Below are 19323 nucleotides of genomic sequence, written 5' to 3' on the forward strand. Positions count from 1 at the left end.
TGTCCTTTAGGAACAAAAACAAAACTGTCACAAATCCAATCCAAATGAAAAGGTAAGCAATGAAAGGGGAATCCAAATGTAAATCCAAGGTGTAACAAGGTAAGTCTGTTTAAGCCCAAAAATAAATGCACGAATCCCATGCAATGGTGTTTCTGACAAATCCATAGAAAACCCTCTATGCCAGCAAAATGGCTAGAGGCAGACTGAAAAACAGGACCCTCAAGGGGCAGTGTAGAACTGGTACATACCTCCATGCGTGGATCATAATGAACAACTGTGAATTTACATACGGTGTGTATATGGTGTTGGTAGTTGTAACTGGAAGTAGCAAAACTTCAATGTCTGATATACCGCGCCACGCAGTACAAATTTCAGTATTATTTAATGCTTGTAAAGGGATTTCTTGTATGGTAGTTAGAGGAAACAGGTATACCCAGTTGCCCTTGTGGCCTACTGTGTAGGACTGGCCACACGGGGTGGTTTTATATGATCTTTGGAAACAAATCTTTTGTATTTACAACAAGCAAGGAGTGGCAAAAGTACTGTTCTGGTGGATCACTGACAAAATATCAACCTACAAAATATCAAACCTACAGGAATATCGATGCAAAAATATCAAAGGCAAGAATATTGACATTTTATCTACAACATGGTAAGTACAAAAATATCGAAAATAAAATGTAGATGTTAAAAATATCAATGTTAAAAATATCAGTTTTTTTTTCAGTAAAAATATAAATGTAAAATAAACTAAATAACACTAATAAATAAAATCAACATAGTTAAAAATATCTAACAATGTTTAAAATTATTAAATAATACATATATAATAATAATAATACATTAATTAAACATATACAGAAAATATAAAATGTAAGACTGAACCGAGCTCTTGAGGCGGAAGCCGAGAGCGTTTTAAACCTGTTTTTAAAAATGTATGAATAATTTGTTTGTCACTCTACCTTGCTGACCGTGTCACTTACTCTGCTCCTGGTTCTGCTCCGCGCAGTGGATCTAGCGCTGCCGAGGCCACCAGAGCTAACAATCTCTTTCTGTCACCATCTCGGCGAGGCCGCAGGCCACGCCCCCTTCAGAGGCCATGCCCCCCGCTGCCGCCCTATAAAGAGACGCTCAATACAAGCGCCTGGCATTAAGACTGAACCGAGCTCTTGAGGCGGAAGCCGAGAGCATTTTAAACCTGTTTTTAAAAATGTACGAATAATTTGTTTGTCACTCTAACTTGCTGCACGTGTCACTTACTCTGCTCCTGGTTCTGCTCCGCGCAGTGGATCTAGCGCTGCCGAGGCCCCCAGAGCTAACAATCTCTTTCCGTTGCCATCTCGGCAAGGCCGCAGGCCACGCCCCCTTCAGAGGCCACGCCCCCGCCGCAGCCCTATAAAGAGACGCTGAATACAAGCGCCTGGCATTAAGACTGAACCGAGCTCTTGAGGCGGAAGCCGAGAGCGTTTTAAACCTGTTTTTAAAAATGTATGAATAATTTGTTTGTCACTCTAACTTGCTGCACGTGTCACTTACTCTGCTCCTGGTTCTGCTCCGCGCAGTGGATCTAGCGCTGCCGAGGCCCCCAAAGCTAACAATCTCTTTCTGTCGCCATCTCGGCGAGGCCGCAGGCCACGCCCCCTTCAGAGGCCATGCCCCCGCCGCCGCCCTATAAAGAGACGCTGAATACAAGCGCCTGGTATTAAGACTGAACCGAGCTCTTGAGGCAGAAGCCGAGAGCGTTTTAAACCTGTTTTTAAAAATGTATGTATAATTTGTTCGTCACTGTAACTTGCTGCACGTGTCACTTACTCTGCTCCTGGTTCTGCTCCGCCCAGTGGATCTAGCGCTGCCGAGGCCCCCAGAGCTAACAATCTCTTTCTGTCGACATCTCGGCGAGGCCGCAGGCCACGCCCCCTTCAGAGGCCACGCCCCCCGCTGCCGCCCTATAAAGAGACGCTGAATACAAGCGCCTGGCATTAAGACTGAACCGAGCTCTTGAGGTGGAAGCCGAGGGCGTTTTAAACCTGTTTTTAAAAATTTATGAATAATTTGTTTGTCACTCTAACTTGCTGCACGTATCACTTACTCTGCTCCTGGTTCTGCTCCGCGCAGTGGATCTAGCGCTGCCGAGGCCCCCAGAGCTAACAATCACTTTCTGTCACCATCTCGGCGAGGACGCAGGCCACGCCCCCTTCAGAGGCCACCCCCCCCCCCCGCCGCCACCATTCCAGACCTATAAATCATGTGCACCTCTTGGACGCGCAGCGGACGAGCGCAGTGGGTGCGCCGTCTGCGCGCCAAAGGTGCGCCAAAGGAAAGCCCGTCTGCACCCATCCGCGCCAGGCCGGGCCTTAGGGCAAACCATGCTGGCCGTCCCATCTCATACTCCACGCAAGCTTTCAAAGACCTACAGCACTCTGCCCCCCAGTGTCTCCTAAATCCCACAGCTGTATACATACAGCCGGCCTACTCTCTACTGTTCTATCCTCTCCTTGCGGATGCACTCCTATAGGTAAACCGACCAGGAACACCACTTCCATCAGGGTGTCATGCCTGAACACCCGCTCTTTAGTAAAACACCGCAAGGACATTAACATCTTGTTATCTAACAATAGCTCTGACATACTCCTGCTAACCGAAACTTGGTTAACGTCAGAATCCCTCCCAGATTTTCTGGCGGCCCTCCCCCCTGACTACTACATCCTCCACGCCGATCGCCCCGGAACCAGCCCGGGGGTGGAGTGGAAGCCATCATATCTAAGCGTCTGAACTCTACTTCCTCTTACTCCCTCCCCCTCCCGGAGGTGGACAACTTACTTGTTAGCTTGGAAACAGACGCCGACGCTTTCACCCTCCTCCTCTTATACCGGCCACCACATCCTATGCCTTCTTTCTCTACCATCATGAGCAAACAGTTGTCCAATCTACTAACGCAACACTCCAGCTTTGCCCTCTTTGGCGACCTGAACTACTGGTTCAACAACACAAACGCCGGCCCCCATGCTATTGAGCTCTTTGAGTCTCTCAACAGCTTAAATCTTACTCAACAGGTCAACAGACCCACTCACACCAAGGGCCATATCCTGGACCAGATCTGGACCTGCAATCTGGCTCTGTCCCAGCCAGCAATATCCTCTTGCGTCTGGTCAGATCATCACTTAGTCGACACCTCCATCACTGTCGCTGGCCGGATTCCTGCTCCTCTGATGGCTGGTGGCTCCTCTCGGAAATGGAGCACATATGATTCCCGGGGCTTTCTCACTACCTTGGTCGACACCTGCCCAGTCGTCAATCCCACTGACAACATCGACGTTATAGAAAATGACATCGGTTCCTGGCTGAGGTCAGCCAGTGACCAGTTTGCCCCCCATACCAAATTCCCCTGCACTAGGCATCATAACTCCCATAGGTGGTTCCCTGATGACCTCAAGCATCATAAATTAATTATCGTCCTTTCTTCCTTACTTTTCCAAATTAATGGAGGCCCACGTCACCCGATGCCTGTCTAATTTTATTGAATCTTCTTGCCACCTTGAGCCCAACCAAGCCGGCTTCAGACCTGCCCACTCTACTGAGGCCGGTATTCTGGCAGTCCTGGACACGCTTAGGAGTAATGCGGACGCAGGGATCCCCCAAGCCCTCGTGCTCCGGGACCTGTTGGCCGCGTTCGACACGGTGGACCACAACATCCTTCTCCACCGTGTCGGACAGGCAGGCATCCAGGGCACTGCCCTTAAGTGGGTAGAGTCCTTCCTGACTGGAAGAACACAGGCCGTCCGCCTGGGCCCCTATACTGCAACAAAAACCCCCACGACCTCTGGAGTCCCTCAGGGCTCCCCCCTTTCTCCACTCCTGTTCAACCCTTGATCCACTCACTTCAGAAATGGGACATTACTGTCTACAACTATGACGACGATTTACAGATTATCCTTCCTCTTAACTCACCCCATGCTATCAATACGTTTCACACTGTCATGATCCATATCCAACAATGGATGAATTTGAACCAACTAAAACTAAACCCCGGGAAAACCGAGCTCCTTCTCCCTGGACTCAGCCATGCTCACTGGGGTTTGCAGTTCTGGCCCCCTGAGCTAGCCCCCCCCCCAGTCAAATCAGTGAAGAGCTTGGGTGTGATTATTGACACTGAACTGTCCCTCAAAGCTCAAGTGGGCGCGGTCATTTCATCCTGTATGTACCAGCTACGGAAGATCCGCAAAGTTCGCCACTTACTTCCGCCCGCCGCACTCACCCAGGTTGTCATCTCACTAGTACTTTCCCGTCTGGACTTCTACAACTCCCTTTACCACGGTCTCCCACAATCTTTGCTGCACCGCCTTCAGGTTGTCCAGGACCAAGCGGCCCGCCTCATTCATAAAACTCCCAGATGGCAATCGGCAAAACCTCTACTTCACAGCCTGCACTGGCTACCAATAGGCCAAAGGGCAGCTTTTAAGGTGGCCTGTCTCACATTCAAGGCCCTCCACTGCACCGGCCCTGCGTTCCTCAAATCTCTAATCACTCCTCACCAACCTACGCGCAACCTCCGATCAGCCCACCTTCATCTGCTAGTCACCCCCAAAGCTAAAACCAAGAAATTTGGTGGCCGTCGCTTCTCCCACCTAGCTCCCGTATTCTGGAGTCTCCTCCCTCTTTCCGTCAAATCCAGCCCTTCCCTCCTGAAGTTCAGAAAATCACTCAAGACGCATCTCTTCCCACCCCTTGGTTAAAAACAGCGTCACTCATTTTTCCCCCTCACTCTCTCTGTCTTAAAGCGCCATGAAGCTTCAGTGTTAGTGCGCTCTACAAATTGCATCTAACATAACATAACATAACATAACATAACATAACATGTACTTAACAATAACTTGTAATAATTATTTTAATAATTTATAAATTAATAAAACATATAAATTACAAATACATTTACAAACATAAAACAAAAACATAAATAAAAAGTAAAGAATTATGTTTAATAAATTAAAAAAATTAAATATACTTTTAATATTTTTAAAATTAGTAATATAAAACGTTGGATAGCGTAAGGGTAAAAATTACTATTCCAACTCCAAAAAGTGCAACAGTAGGGAAAGCGTTGGATAGCGTAGGGGTAAAAATTACTATTCCAACTCCAGATAGTGCAACAGTAGGGAAAGCGTTGGATAGCGTAGGAGTAAAAATTACTATTCCCACTCCAGAGAATGCAACAGTAGGGAAAGTGTTGGATAGCGTAGGGGTAAAAAATACAATTCCCACTCCAGAGAGTGCAACAGTAGGGACAACATTGGATAGCGTAGGAGTAAAAATTACTATTCCCACTCCAGAGAGTGCAACAGTAGGGAAAACATTGGATAGCGTAGGAGTAAAAATTACTATTCCCACTCCAGAGAGTGCAACAGTAGGGAAAGCGTTGGATAGCGTAGGAGTAAAAATTACTATTCCCACTCCAGAGAATGCAACAGTAGGGAAAGCGTTGGGTACCGTAGGGGTAAAAATTACTATTCCCATTCCAGAGAGTGCAACAGTAGGGAAAGCGTTGGATAGAGTAGGGGTAAAAATTACTATTCCAACTCCAGAGAGTGCAACAGTAGGGAAAACGTTGGATAGGGTAGAGATAAAAATTACTATTCCCACTCCAGAGAGTGCAACAGTAGGGAAAGGTAATGGTAAAAATTACTATTCTAATTCCAGAGAGTGCAACAGTAGGGAAAACATTGGATAGCGTAGGGGTAAAAATTACTATTCCAACTCCAGAGTGTGCAACAGTAGGGAAAGCGTTGGATAGCGTAGGGGTAAAAATTACTATTCCCACTCCAGAGAATGCAACAGTAAGGAAAGCGTTGGATAGCGTAGGGGTAAAAATTACTATTCTCACTCCAGAGAGTGCAACAGTAAGGAAAGCGTTGGATAGCGTAGGGGTAAAAATTACTATTCCCAATCCAGAGAGTGCAACAGTAGGGAAAGTGTTGGATAGCGTAGGAGTAAGCATTACTATTCCCACTCCAGAGAGTGCAACAGTAGGGAAAACGTTGGATAGCGTAGGGGTAAAAATTACTATTCCCACTCCAGAGAGTGCAACAGTAGGGAAAGCGTTGGATAGCGTAGGGGTAAACATTACTATTCCCACTCCAGAGAGTGCAACAGTAAGGAAGGCGTTGGATAGCGTAGGGGTAAAAATTACTATTCCCACTCCAGAGAGTCCAACAGTAGGGAAAGCGTTGGATAGCGTAGGGGTAAAAATTACTATTCCCAATCCAGAGACTGCAACAGTAGGGAAAACATTTGATAGCATAGGAGTAAAAATTACTATTCCCACTCCAGAGAGTGCAACAGTAGGGAAAACATTGGATAGCGTAGGGGTAAAAATTACTATTCCAACTCCAGAGTGTGCAACAGTAGGGAAAGCGTTGGATAGCGTAGGGGTAAAAATTACTATTCCCACTCCAGAGAATGCAACAGTAAGGAAAGCGTTGGATAGCGTAGGGGTAAAAATTACTATTCCCAATCCAGAGAGTGCAACAGTAGGGAAAGTGTTGGATAGCGTAGGAGTAAGCATTACTATTCCCACTCCAGAGAGTGCAACAGTAGGGAAAACGTTGGATAGCGTAGGGGTAAAAATTACTATTCCCACTCCAGAGAGTGCAACAGTAGGGAAAGCGTTGGATAGCGTAGGGGTAAAAATTACTATTCCCACTCCAGAGAGTGCAACAGTAAGGAAGGCGTTGGATAGCGTAGGGGTAAAAATTACTATTCCCACTCCAGAGAGTCCAACAGTAGGGAAAGCGTTGGATAGCGTAGGGGTAAAAATTACTATTCCCAATCCAGAGACTGCAACAGTAGGGAAAACATTGGATAGCATAGGAGTAAAAATTACTATTCCCACTCCAGAGAGTGCAATAGTAGGGAAAGCGTTGGATAGCGTAGGAGTAAAAATTACTATTCCCACTCCAGAGAATGTAACAGTAGGGAAAGCGTTGGATAGCGTAGGGGTAAAAATTACTATTTCCACTCCAGAGAGTGCAACAGTAGGGAAATCATTGGATAGTGTAGAAGTTAAATATAACATACTTATAAATAATTGTTCTAAATAAAATAATTACAATTTTTATTTTTAAATAACTACATCATTTGCAAATCCCCATTGGTAATTACTAAAAACATCATTACAATTAAATAATTAATTAACAATAAATTAACATTGAATACCAATAAATATTAATTAATAAATATAAATAACCAATTAATATTGAACACTAAAATATTTTTCTAAACAAAAAATATATTAATAATTACAAATTGATTAACAATTAAAAATGGTAAACAGTAAATTTATTTTTGAATAAAAAGATTTTTTTATAAAAAATTATTTACCAATTAATAACATTAATTTCCAATTAATAAAAATGAATTAACAATAAAAATTATTATTTACCAATTTCAGAAAATTAATTACCAATTAAAAAAATTAATTGCCAAGTAAACATTGTAATTACCAATTACAAACCTTAATTACCAATAAAAAAAAATAATTGCCAATTAAAAAATGTAATTAACAATTACAAACTTTATTTACCAATTAATAAAATTAATTACCAATTAAAATAATTAATTACCAATTAACAATTATTTGTAAAATAATAAATAAAACCAATCAAGTATAAATAATTACTTAATTACAATTAAATTAGTTTCCACCCAATTCCCCTATAAACCCACAACCCGCTACAGAACTTAAACGCAAAAATTAATTAAAATTCATTTACAATTACTAAAAATGTATAATTTATTTAATATAATTAAATTTCTTCCCACCCTATTCCTACTAGTACTAAAACATAACATTAAATTACAAATAACATTTTTAATATATAATAAATAGTACACATATAATTTAAAACAAATAAAATACCTAATAAAAACAGATAACACATACTTATAAAGTACATAATAAAATGCATAACAACAAACAAATATCGATAATAGTAACATCGAAATTAGTGACATTGATATAATTGATATCGATATTACTAACTTCGATATTACTTCGATATAAAAAAAAATAGATATTACTTACCTTAGGGTCGATATTCTGTCCAACGATATTCTTGACCTCGATATTCTTCACCTTCGATATTACTGTAGGTCGATATTAGGGAATCGATATTTTGACTGTGCACCACCGGTACCATCAACTGCAAGGACTGGCGCCAGTGCTTGGTATGATGAGCCAAATTCCTTTCTGTTAACAATCTTCTCTCAAACTAGATTGGGGGAACTTAGGCTGAAAGGTGATCCTCCCTTGGGTTATATATTGATTGTGGTAAAATAGGTAGATCACATGATGAGATATGTGAAATGTATTAAAAAAGACACGAATACAAAGGAAAATGTACAAATGGTTGAGGATGAAAAAAATGAGGTACAAGTAGTTAAGATCACTCCTATGACAATGGGCTGGAGGAATGTTGGAGCCTTGAAAATGCAATGCTTTAGATGTGGGACGGTTGGCCACATAGCACACAGAAAGGCATGCCCAGCAATGAAAGCCATATGTAATAAGTGTGGGCGGAAAGGACATTTTATGGTGTGCTGTAGAACTAGTACTGTAGGAGACTGGTAGTCTCACAACCCCAAAGATGAGATAAGGATAGAAGACCTCGAGTTTGAGGTCATGTTTGATTCTTGCTCTAAATTAACAATGCTCTCAGAGGAGGTATTTATAGACTGTCTAGGAAACAGATGCAGCTACACAAAATGGATATACAACCAGGAGGCTATGGTGGCCAGCCAATAATGATGATAGTATAGATTTTGGAAAAGATCAAGTACAAAAGCAGATAAACAGTATGCAAAGTTTATGTTTCATGTAAAAGAGATAACATTTTAGAATGGCCAGCACAAAAAGACATAGATATGCAGAAGAATTGACAAAAAGAGAGAAATCAGTTTCTATATATATAAGTATGTAGTGTTCCCTTAAGCGTACAGAACGCATTAAGAGAAGAGTTAGAAAAACTGTGCACGCTGAATGTAATAGAACCTGTGGAAGCAACTGAATGGTTGGCACCTATTAAAAAGAAGACCCGAAGATGTGCCTGTGTGTTGACCTTAGGGCCCTCAAAAAAGAGATGGCTGTTGACAAGTCCCTTTGCCAAATATAACAGCAATGGTCACAACTGTAGCTGGGTCGAATATCTTCTCAGCATTAGGTCATATATCTGCCTGTTACCAGATCTGCCAATACCCTGGCTCTCAAGAGCTCACTGGTTTTATTCACGCCCATGGCGGCATACAAATTTAAACAAATGCTATTCAGTCTGGTAATGGCATCGTCAGTCTCTCAGAAAGCCTTGTCTGTTATACTGTTTGGAATCCATGGGGGTGTTGTGTTATCAGGACGATGTGCTGATATTTGGGAACTCTCAGGCAAAACATAATGAAAGACTTAGACAGGGTTTGATCAGGTTCAAAGAGTAAGGTCTTACTGTAAGGAAAGACAAATGTAAACTTCAATGTGCTGAAATAAACTATCTTGAGCATGAATACACGTCTGAAGGGGTACAACCCAAAGCAGACCTGGTGAACTCTATATTGAAATGAGTGGCTCCTAAAACCAAAGACAAGCTGAGATACTTTTTTAGGAATTATAGAATTTTATAGTAAATTCATCAGCAACTTTGCCAACTAAAAGTGCCATGAGCCCAATTATTTGTATAATAGGGTGCATTAGACTTGAAATAATTTTTTCTAAGGAAAACAATATTACTACAGATGCAAGTTCAAAAGGGCTAGGGGCTATACTTGTACAAGAAGGTGGAAAAGGTGCGGAAACCGTTGCATTTGCCTCAAGAGCAATTAGGCACTCTGAGGGCAACTATTCTGTGATCAAAAAAGAAGCATTGGCAATATACTGGGATCTAAACAAATTCAAGAACAATATATTGGGGAATGTGTTCAAGTTAAGGACAGACCACAAGCCACTCACAGACATGACAGGAAATTTTCAGTAGAATTATAAGATGAGTCATTAACCTACAAGATTACACATTTGAAGTAAATTATACCCCTGGTACACATAACTTTGCAGCAGGTTGCTTGTCCCAATTGGTTGATGAAACGGAAAAGGAAGAGAACGTCTATGACAACCAATGTTAAGATATACAATTGCACAAAGAAAATGTGTGTGTGTGATCACCAAAGGGCTAGGTGAGTTGGAAAATTGGAAAAAAAGAGTTAGACATGGATCACAGTCTAAGCAAACTACACGATTTGTTAATCCAGGGGTGGGATGGTGTAGAAAAGAATGAAGAGCAGCTGAGGTCCTATTGGATGGTCAGAGAATATTTATCAGAAGTAGATGGATGCATCTTCAGGGGTACAAAATTGATACCTCCTGAAACCTTCAGGGGAAAACTAATTGACATAGCACTTGAAGGCCATCAGGGGATCACCAAAACCAAGCAAAGGCTGAGGTTAGACTTTTAGTGGCCCAGGATGGGTATATTGGTGGATAGAGTGATAAGGATTTGCATAGCGTGCTCCACCAGTGATAAGGTAGCACATTTGCACACTTCCCATGTGTTTTCGCACCCTACCTGAAGGTCCTTGGATGGCAGTTGCACTGGGTATAATCGGGTCACTGACAGGAGCGAGGAACTTCCTATACATTATAGTTTTAGTCAAATTGTATTCAAGAAGATCAGGAATCAAATTTGCCTCTGACTTCAGCTCAACCTCAGTTATAAACTTCCTGGTAGGGATCTTCTCACAATAGGGACTATCCAACACCCTTTTAACTGACAATGGTGTTCAATGTTGCTCCTGAGAAATGGAGGAATTTTTGCAAAGTAATGGGATAACACGCAAACCTAGTGCCCTGTATCACCATGAAACCAATGGGGCAGTTGGAAGATTTAACAAAAATAGTAATTCAGCCGACAAGAGCTAATGGGATGAGCTTTAAAGAGGAGGTGTGGTGGGGAATAGTGGCTTGTTGCTTAACTTCTCATCAGTCAACAGTTATGACTCCCACAACTCTAACTCCTTTGGGCACATGTAGCTACTCAGGAGACCGATTAAATATGTACCTGACCTGTAACCTGTGACCTGGTGATGTCATGTCATGTTGATTCTACTAATCAAGTAAGACTGTTCGTTTGGACAACCTATGCATCAAAATAAGGGGACTCAGTCCACACATATCATTAGAATATGTTGGCCCAACTCCTGGCTAGCTCACAGTGCACCATTTGGAACCCCTAAAGCTGACAGGGTACAGGATTGTGTCTGCAGCCCAAGGAAATTGTGGAAATCATGGAGAAAGATATACCCTTTTGAGGTTACCCTTAAAACACACAAAGGGAGACACAAAAAAATACTCAAATTGGCATTTTAAACACTTATTGGAGAAACTTAATTCTTTTGTAAAATTCATGAGCTGCAATTATTAGTAGAAGAAAACATTGTATTGTTACCAGCATTACAAGACTGATGAAGAAGATGAATATTGCATAAGACTAAGGTTATCGAGTTTAATTTCACAATGCGGTCAAGACGTAGTGTGGTAATATATGGAATCTGGGGAGGGTGGTGAAACATTACAGGCCTGGACACAACGGGGAGACAAGTGAAAACAACAGAGCAACTGTGTGCAGTGAATGCTGTTAGATCCCTGCTTTCAGGCATTATGTTTTAGTAGAAAACGTCATTTGAAATGTCAAATATTGTTATGTATTTTTTTTACGCGTAATGTTGTTCATTAGTGTTGCACTGTGTGATTTTTTGTACTGCAAATATGCATGTTTGACTGTTTAAATGTCTGTAGTTTAAGACTGAGCGGTATGAATGATCTCATTTCGCTACTGGAAACAAAGGATTGTTCATGCATGAGGTCCTAGTCTCATTTATGTCTTGATATTCAAGTTGTGTTAGCATTTCTTTGACATGTTGTTTAGCTTCATGCTTAATAGGATATTTTGGTTGCTGGCTGGACCTTATTGGTATAACATGATAAGCTGAATCTTGATTCCAGCCTACGTTGTTTTGGTATAATGCTGGGGCTTGTGCAATGGCCCCCTCTGCGGCCGATACATGTTTAACTCCTTTAAGAACGAGGACGTAAAAAGACGATATAATTATGTCTTCCCCATTTGGGACTTTCTAACAAACTCAGGTGATCAATCCCTTTCAGGCAAGGTAATGTCACATCTTACTGTAAAATTTTCTCAAAAAAGGACTTTAATTGTACGGGGGTCTATTACCCTGAATTTGTATGTACAAATCATATAATCTACCTTGAGATTTGGTTTTTCCACCTGAAAAAAAGAAGTAGTTGCTCTGGCCACTAGAAACTTTTGAAGATTCTGGCAAACTATTGTGACCTCTGCTGCGCTGTCTAGTCTGGACGCACTCCTAATTCTGAAGCAGTGTCCTCAATATGTCTTGTATATTTAAAGGAAATACTGCCACTTTCTTCTTGAACTGAAGTTTCTGTTGTGGAAGTTTCTCTTCCTTTTTTATGATGATGTCAGACCAGTGTTGTCAGTCGTTTTTCACTTTCACATAGTCTTGTTTGACTGTTTTCTGCCTTGCAGTGTCATTTTCTCATAGTGATCTGTTGTACATGGATTCATTTCCCAGTTCATCTTCAAGCTCCACACCATCCTCTTGTTCTTTTGGACGTATATCATTCATGTCCAAGGTGATGTTGTTCTTCATTTAGTAAGGTTCATAATTGTGTTAAAAATTGTACAGTTATTGCATAACTGTTTTTGCAACACATTGTCCTGATGGTGGTCCTGGTCAAGTTCACCTTTGAACTGAAACATCGACCTGTACTTATGTAACATGTGCTGTTTTTTAGATTTGATATATTTGAATTTGAATTTAAAAACATTTGTTGAGCGCACTTATACCCAGCGGTTTCATGGCGCTTTGAGGATTGCGACCAGCAGACAGCAGCAGAAAAGGACATACTAAGTGGCAAAGGCGCTAGAAAAGAGAAAAGTTTTCAGATTTTTCCGGAACTCTAAATAGGAGGATGAAGTACGAAGCGCCAAGGGGAGGGAGTTCCAGAACACTGGTGCAAGGGCCGCAAATTTCGCCCCGCCGGCTTTCTTTTTCTTGAAGTAGGGTATGGTCAGAAGTGCCATGTGGGTTGAACGGAGTTCTCTGCCCGGTAAGTAGGGACTGATGGCTGAACTGATGAACTCGGGGCAGTGCCCATCCTGGCCTGGAAAGTGAGGCAGCCTAGTTTGAATAAGGATCGCTCTCTCACGGGCAGCCAGTGCAGAGCCTTTAGCAATGGAGTGGCTCGATGGTATTTGGGCAATCCATGAATCAGGTGGGCAGCCTGATTCTGCACTAACTGCAAGCGATGTATGGCGTAGGCCGGCGCGCCGTTGTAGAATATGTTTCCATAGTCAAGGCGTGAAAGCACCATAGCCATTACGATGACCTTTAACGCCTGGATGGAAAAAAAGCGAGAGATTTTCCTAATTGTCCTGAGAGAAAAGAAGCAGGAGGATACCACCGAACTAACTTGGGAGTGCACAGAGAGTTGTGAGTTGAGCAGAATCCCAAGGGTCTTGACTTTAGGGACCGGGAGTGGGGGAACACCAAGTGAAGGGGGCCAAAATAACGGGGACCATGGACTGCAACCACCTCCAGTCAAGGCTAACTCAGTCTTGTCTGGATTGAGCTTGAGGTGGTTGCAGTTCATCCAGTCCTGGATGAATAGCATAACAGTTTGAACATTCTGAGAGGACGAGGGGGAATGGGAAAGATTGAAGATTAGCTGGAGGTCGTCGGCGTAGTTGAACACCGTGACCTCCAGCTGCTGCAACATAAAAATAAGGGGGTAAATGTATAGAATAAACAAAAGGGGGGAAAGTGATGAGCCCTGGGGGACGCCACACTCCACCTTACGGGAGGCGGCAGTGAAGCCAGCGAGGTGGACCGCTTGAGCCCTGTCACATAGGAAGGACTCAAGCCATGAGAGGGCTAAGCCCTCTATGCCCGCCGCCTTGACACGGGTGAGGATATGGAGTGGTCCACCGTGTCAAAGGCGGCGGACAGGTCCAGGAGGATAAGGGCCTGCGAGAGATTGGTGTCAATGCCCTCGCGAAGTCCATCCATTACCGAAATCACTACCTTCTCCGTGGAGTGTAGCGGTCGGAAGCCCGCCTGGCGGGGGGAGAGACAGTGATTTGCTTCCACGTGAGCGCTCAGGGTAGTGGTGACATGAGTTTCCAAAACCTTTCCCAAATAGGGCAGCAGGGAAATGGGGCGGTAATTGGAAGGGGATGAGGGGTCAACAGCAGGTTTTTTCAGGATTGGAATAACGACCGCTGCTTTGTGAAAGTTGGGGACAACACCGTTGCTGAGCGAGTCGTTAAGGAGTGTGAGGGGGGGACAGGACAAGTTAGGTAGATCTCTCTAAGGACGTGAGCAGGGCCGAAGTCCAGAGGAGAGCCCGATTTTACCCGTTGGAGCAACGGGGGAAGGGAGTCCGTGGTCAGTGGAGGAATGATGGTCAGTTTAGAGGCAGTGGGAGGGGGAGAGGGGTTGTCAAATGTAGGTGAGGGAGGGGGTATGTTAATTTTAATTTTTGCAACCTTCTCAAGGAAGAAATCATTGAGCGAGTTGCATAGATGTTGGGAAGGGGGATCGTGGCCGTAGCTCTGTTGGATAAGGCTAGTTCGTGTACCGTGGCAAAAATTTCTTTGGACTGGGACTCGGCCGCTAGTATCCTGTTAGAATAAAAAACTGTCTTGGCCTCGAGAATAGCTTTTTTATAGGTCTGGAGGACAGAGAGGTATGCGATTTTCAGTGTAGGGCAATAAGCTCTCCTCCAGGCTCGCTCAGCTCTCCGCGCATCTAGCTTTTTTGCCTTGAGGTCTGAGTTGAACCATCTGTTAGCTGCGTGAGCCCTTTTAACCGTAATCCGTCTCAGGGGAGCGAATTCATTGCCTGTTTGAATCAACCAGTTGTTGATAGTTGCCAGCTCAGCTGGGGCAGTAAGGCCTGAGAGGTCCGGGCTGGTCTCAGCCAAGGATGAGCAGAAGGAAGGCATGTCAGCTTTGCCCCATTTCCTGACCCAGATATTCTTACGGAGTGGAGGCTTAGCATCAGGGGCTAGGGCAAGGAGAAAGAGATAAGAGAGTGATCTGACCAGAGGCAAGGGGAAACAATAGGAGGTGATGTGGGGACATTTAGAGCCCAGATCTGGTCCAGCATGTGACCGTGGATATGAGTGGGACAGTGGATGTATGATGTAAAATTGAGACTGTTCATGAGGTCAGTAAAGTCCTTTGAGTGGCGACTTTCGGCTGGGTCGTTTGGCCAGAAGTTGAGTTCTCCTAGGACTAAGACTGAAGAGTTGTTTATCGCCAAAGTGGCTAGGAGATCTTGAAAGCTGGAACTAAAGGAAGGGGTAAGTTGGGGGGGGGCGATAGATAAGGACACAAGTCAGGGGTGTTTGATAAGAGGTCGAGCGTGCTACCAGGTAGTCCACTTCCGGAATTGGGGGGGAGGGAAGGATCTGAAAGTGGAAGTCAGTGCGAGCTATCAAGGCCACTCCTCCACCCCTCTTGCCCTCCGGCCGATCCGCTCGGATGGCAGAGTATGAGGGGGGCAATGTAGCTAGAATATTGGGTAGGGAATCCGCCTTGAACCAAGTCTCTGTCAAAAACAGAAGATCGGGTGCATGCGTGTCGATGTAGTCAAATAGCTCGTGCTGGTGACTGACCGCTGACCTGGTATTGAGTAGTGTGGCCGAGATGTTAAAAGCCGGAGCTTGGGGAGTGAAGGGATGGTCAAGGGTCGGGGGTGATGAGACATGCGAGGGTATCATCTGTGACACAATCGCGGGCGGGGAGCGGGGAGGGGAGGTAGACAAGCCAAGGGCGGACACATAGGTTGCTACAGAAGAAGAGATGGTACCAGGGGTCCAGTAAGAGCAAAGTTGACATGAGGAATAGGTAATCAAACGGGCAGACTGGGGTGCCCCTAGCCCCTGCCAGCCGCGGACGGGCGCAGACGGGCTTAACTCTGGTCCAACTCCGGCGCGCCTTCGTCGCGCCCGCTGCGCTCGTCCGCTGCGCTGACACATGTGAGCCGTTTAAATGGAGGAGTAGCGTGGGGGAAGTGGCGTGGGTGGAGTTCGCCGGTCCTGCCCAACCAAAGATGGCGGCGGCGGCCGCTGTGAGCCCGCCGAGACGATCAGCCCACAGCCAGCCACGCGCAGCCCCTGGAATGGAGAATGCAGGTTAGTGACCTGTTGATTTTCAGGGCAAGGTTAAGCACAGTAAAAGTACTGAAATTATAACATTAAAAAGAGCGTGCCGCCGCTCGCAATCAGTGGGACAAAGTACAGTTTTAAAAAGTAAAGCAGCGACCATCCAGCTAGCGCCAGCAAGCCCACTGCCACCGGGCTGCTCGCAATCACTGGGGAGGTGCAGGAAACACTCCTAAATGGAGGAGTAGCGTGGGGGGAGTGGCGTGGGTGGAGTTCGCCGGTCCTGCCCAACCAAAGATGGAGGCCGCGGCCGATGTGAGCCCGCCGGGACGATCAGCCCACAGCCAGCCACGCGCAGCCCCTGGAATGGAGAATGCAGGTTAGTGACCTGTTGATTTTCAGGGCAAGGTTAAGCACAGTAAAAGTACTGAAATTATAACATTAAAAAGAGCGTGCCACCGCTCGCAATCAGCGGGACAAAGTACAGTTTTAAAAAGTAAAGCAGCGACCATCCAGCTAGCGCCAGCAAGCCCACTGCCACCGGGCTGCTCGCAATCCTCGCATATATTTGTGTATTCTAATATTATTTTGTTGTCTGAGTCAATGGGAGTTGTTCATTTCCTGAAATTCATGGCAGCCTATTACTATGTATAGTTTAAATTAGCAGTATCTGTGTTGGTCTCTATGTTTTTTTGAGTAAATTCCTGTATGACCTATCGTTCACTCGCTAAGTATCATTTTTAGTAATATTTTATATATATATTAGTAATATTTTGACCACAGGAGTAATTGTGCATTTTTATGCTTACTGTTGTGTGGTGTTTATACATGTCTGGTAGTTTGGGCTAACTGTGTTAGGCTTACCATTTTAATCCATTTGTGTTTTCATTTATGTTTACAGCCTTAATCCTTTATAGGCTAGGGTTGTTCCAAGTGAACAAAAGTATTTGGTGATGCTTTTAAAAAGTGGACATTTCTCTGCTCTTAACTTAGCTCTGTGTGCCTGGAGCCTGTCTCCAATACACGTCTAGGATGGGTGACATCTACACTTTAAGCCTTCCCTCTACACAGCCACAAACACAGGAAAGGTCGATTTGATGGGGGACTCATCTGTATTCATCTGCATTCTCATAGTCTTCCTGGACAGGAAGGGGAAGTGGGAGTTAACAATGACATCTGAATATGCACTGTCATATGTCCCACACAAAAGGCTCATTAACCCCACACATAGCCTGGCAGACAGGGTTGGAATGAGAGGGAACCTGTTCACTTCAAGGAGCTACTTTGAAATCACCCCCCACTTCAACGACACATTAGGTTATAAGTACCAGGGCTATGACTCTACCAGATCAGTCCACTAATGGGCCTGTTGAAAACTATGTTAGGACTGCTGTGCTATAAGGATTGCCACTTTGCCTTGACTGACTGTTCCGAGGAACTCTGATATATCGAGTTTCATCAAAACTTTAAACATCATTGGTCTCAATGAGTTAGTAACATCTTCTATGCATACTGGAGGTCACACCCTGGACGGGATTTGTTCTAATTCTCCTAACCTGGTAGTAGGAGTCCCAATCCAATGGGCCTGGTCAGGTCAATACCTTATCCCCCTTAAAGTCCCAATCAATCCAGATAATCTCCCCTGTCCACTACTACCAGACGCCCGCACATGCTACGCAAATGGAGCAAGATGATGACTTACCCCAATTTAACCCTGCGTATTTCTGTGTCTGTGCTTACTTCCACATGGAACTTCGCTGAAGACCTCTTTTCATTTAACAACTGGAATATGAACATAGCAACTGATTGACCCCTGCAATATCTGCTAAGAATTACAGATCCCACCTCAAGATTCTCCCCAACTGTAGCAGAGCAACGGCTGCACTGTAAACAGAACACCAATGGTGGTAAGCTTACAACCCCAAGGTCCTAGCTCACTTTAAAATCATGCCTCAAGCCTACCACATCCAGATTAAGGCAGTAAAAAAAAGCATATTTCACTGCTCAGATTGAACAAGCCCAATTTGATACAACATTTCTACATTTTTCCTACATCCAAAGGCATCAGTAAGAGACGTTCCTCATCCCAAACTCTGAGCAACCAGCTCTCTTCACTTTTTTGAAGAGAAAATGCAGGCCATCCAGTGTGGCTTCTCAACCACCATATTCCCTTTAGTCATGGTCCAGCTAGAAACACTTTCAAAGGAAGGGATCTAAACCTTGTCATTCTTTCAGAAGATTAAATTATCACAGTCACAACAGACCATACCCTATTGTAAATCTGGCTCCCCCTATGATTCCTGTTTCACAGCAATCCTTCACAAGGTCATCAACATATTCAACCCTTCTAAAATTAATATCCTCAACACCTCACTGTCAATGGCTGAGGTTCCCTCTGACTGAAAACTGGTAGTTTTGAAACCTTTGCAAAACAAATTACTAGCTAACCCTACCACACTGTCTAACCTCCGCCCCATCTCACTGCTTCCTGCTTTAAGCAAAATGCTTGATAAAGTTGTGAAACGCCAAAGAATATCCGTTCCTGGGAAATTCCAATTTTCCCCTTCCCCGGCAATCTGGCTTCTCCCGTAAACATTCCACAGAAGCGGCCCTGTTGGAAGTCTTGGAATCTATGAAAACTAACCCAGGACATAGGAACTATCACAGTGCTGAATTACTCGGCCTTTACACCGCATTTGACAACTTCTCCCATGCAATACTCCTTTAATGAATCAAGGACTATGGCATTTCCCACAAAGCTCTGGCCTGGATTAATTCTTTTTTACCCCGTCTCAGACAAGTCGTTATACTGGGACTTCTCACCTAACAGAAAGATTGGTCAAATTATACGTTTTACTGGGCTCTTCTCTTTGCCCTGCACTTTTTAATTTTCACATGGCCCCCTTAATTTCCTGATAACCTCTTTCCGAATTGCCACCACATCATACGCCGATGACATGCAGCTGATTCTTTCGCTAGACAATGGGTCCCTAGGCCCAGAACATTACTCACCGCCAGATTCACGAACTACACCCCCACAAGAACTGTAGGATCATCCTATGCCAATGATCTCAAGCCCCCTC

Source organism: Lissotriton vulgaris, chromosome 3_1 (assembly GCF_964263255.1).
Source record: "Lissotriton vulgaris chromosome 3_1, aLisVul1.2, whole genome shotgun sequence".
NCBI classification, from domain to species: domain Eukaryota; kingdom Metazoa; phylum Chordata; class Amphibia; order Caudata; family Salamandridae; genus Lissotriton; species Lissotriton vulgaris.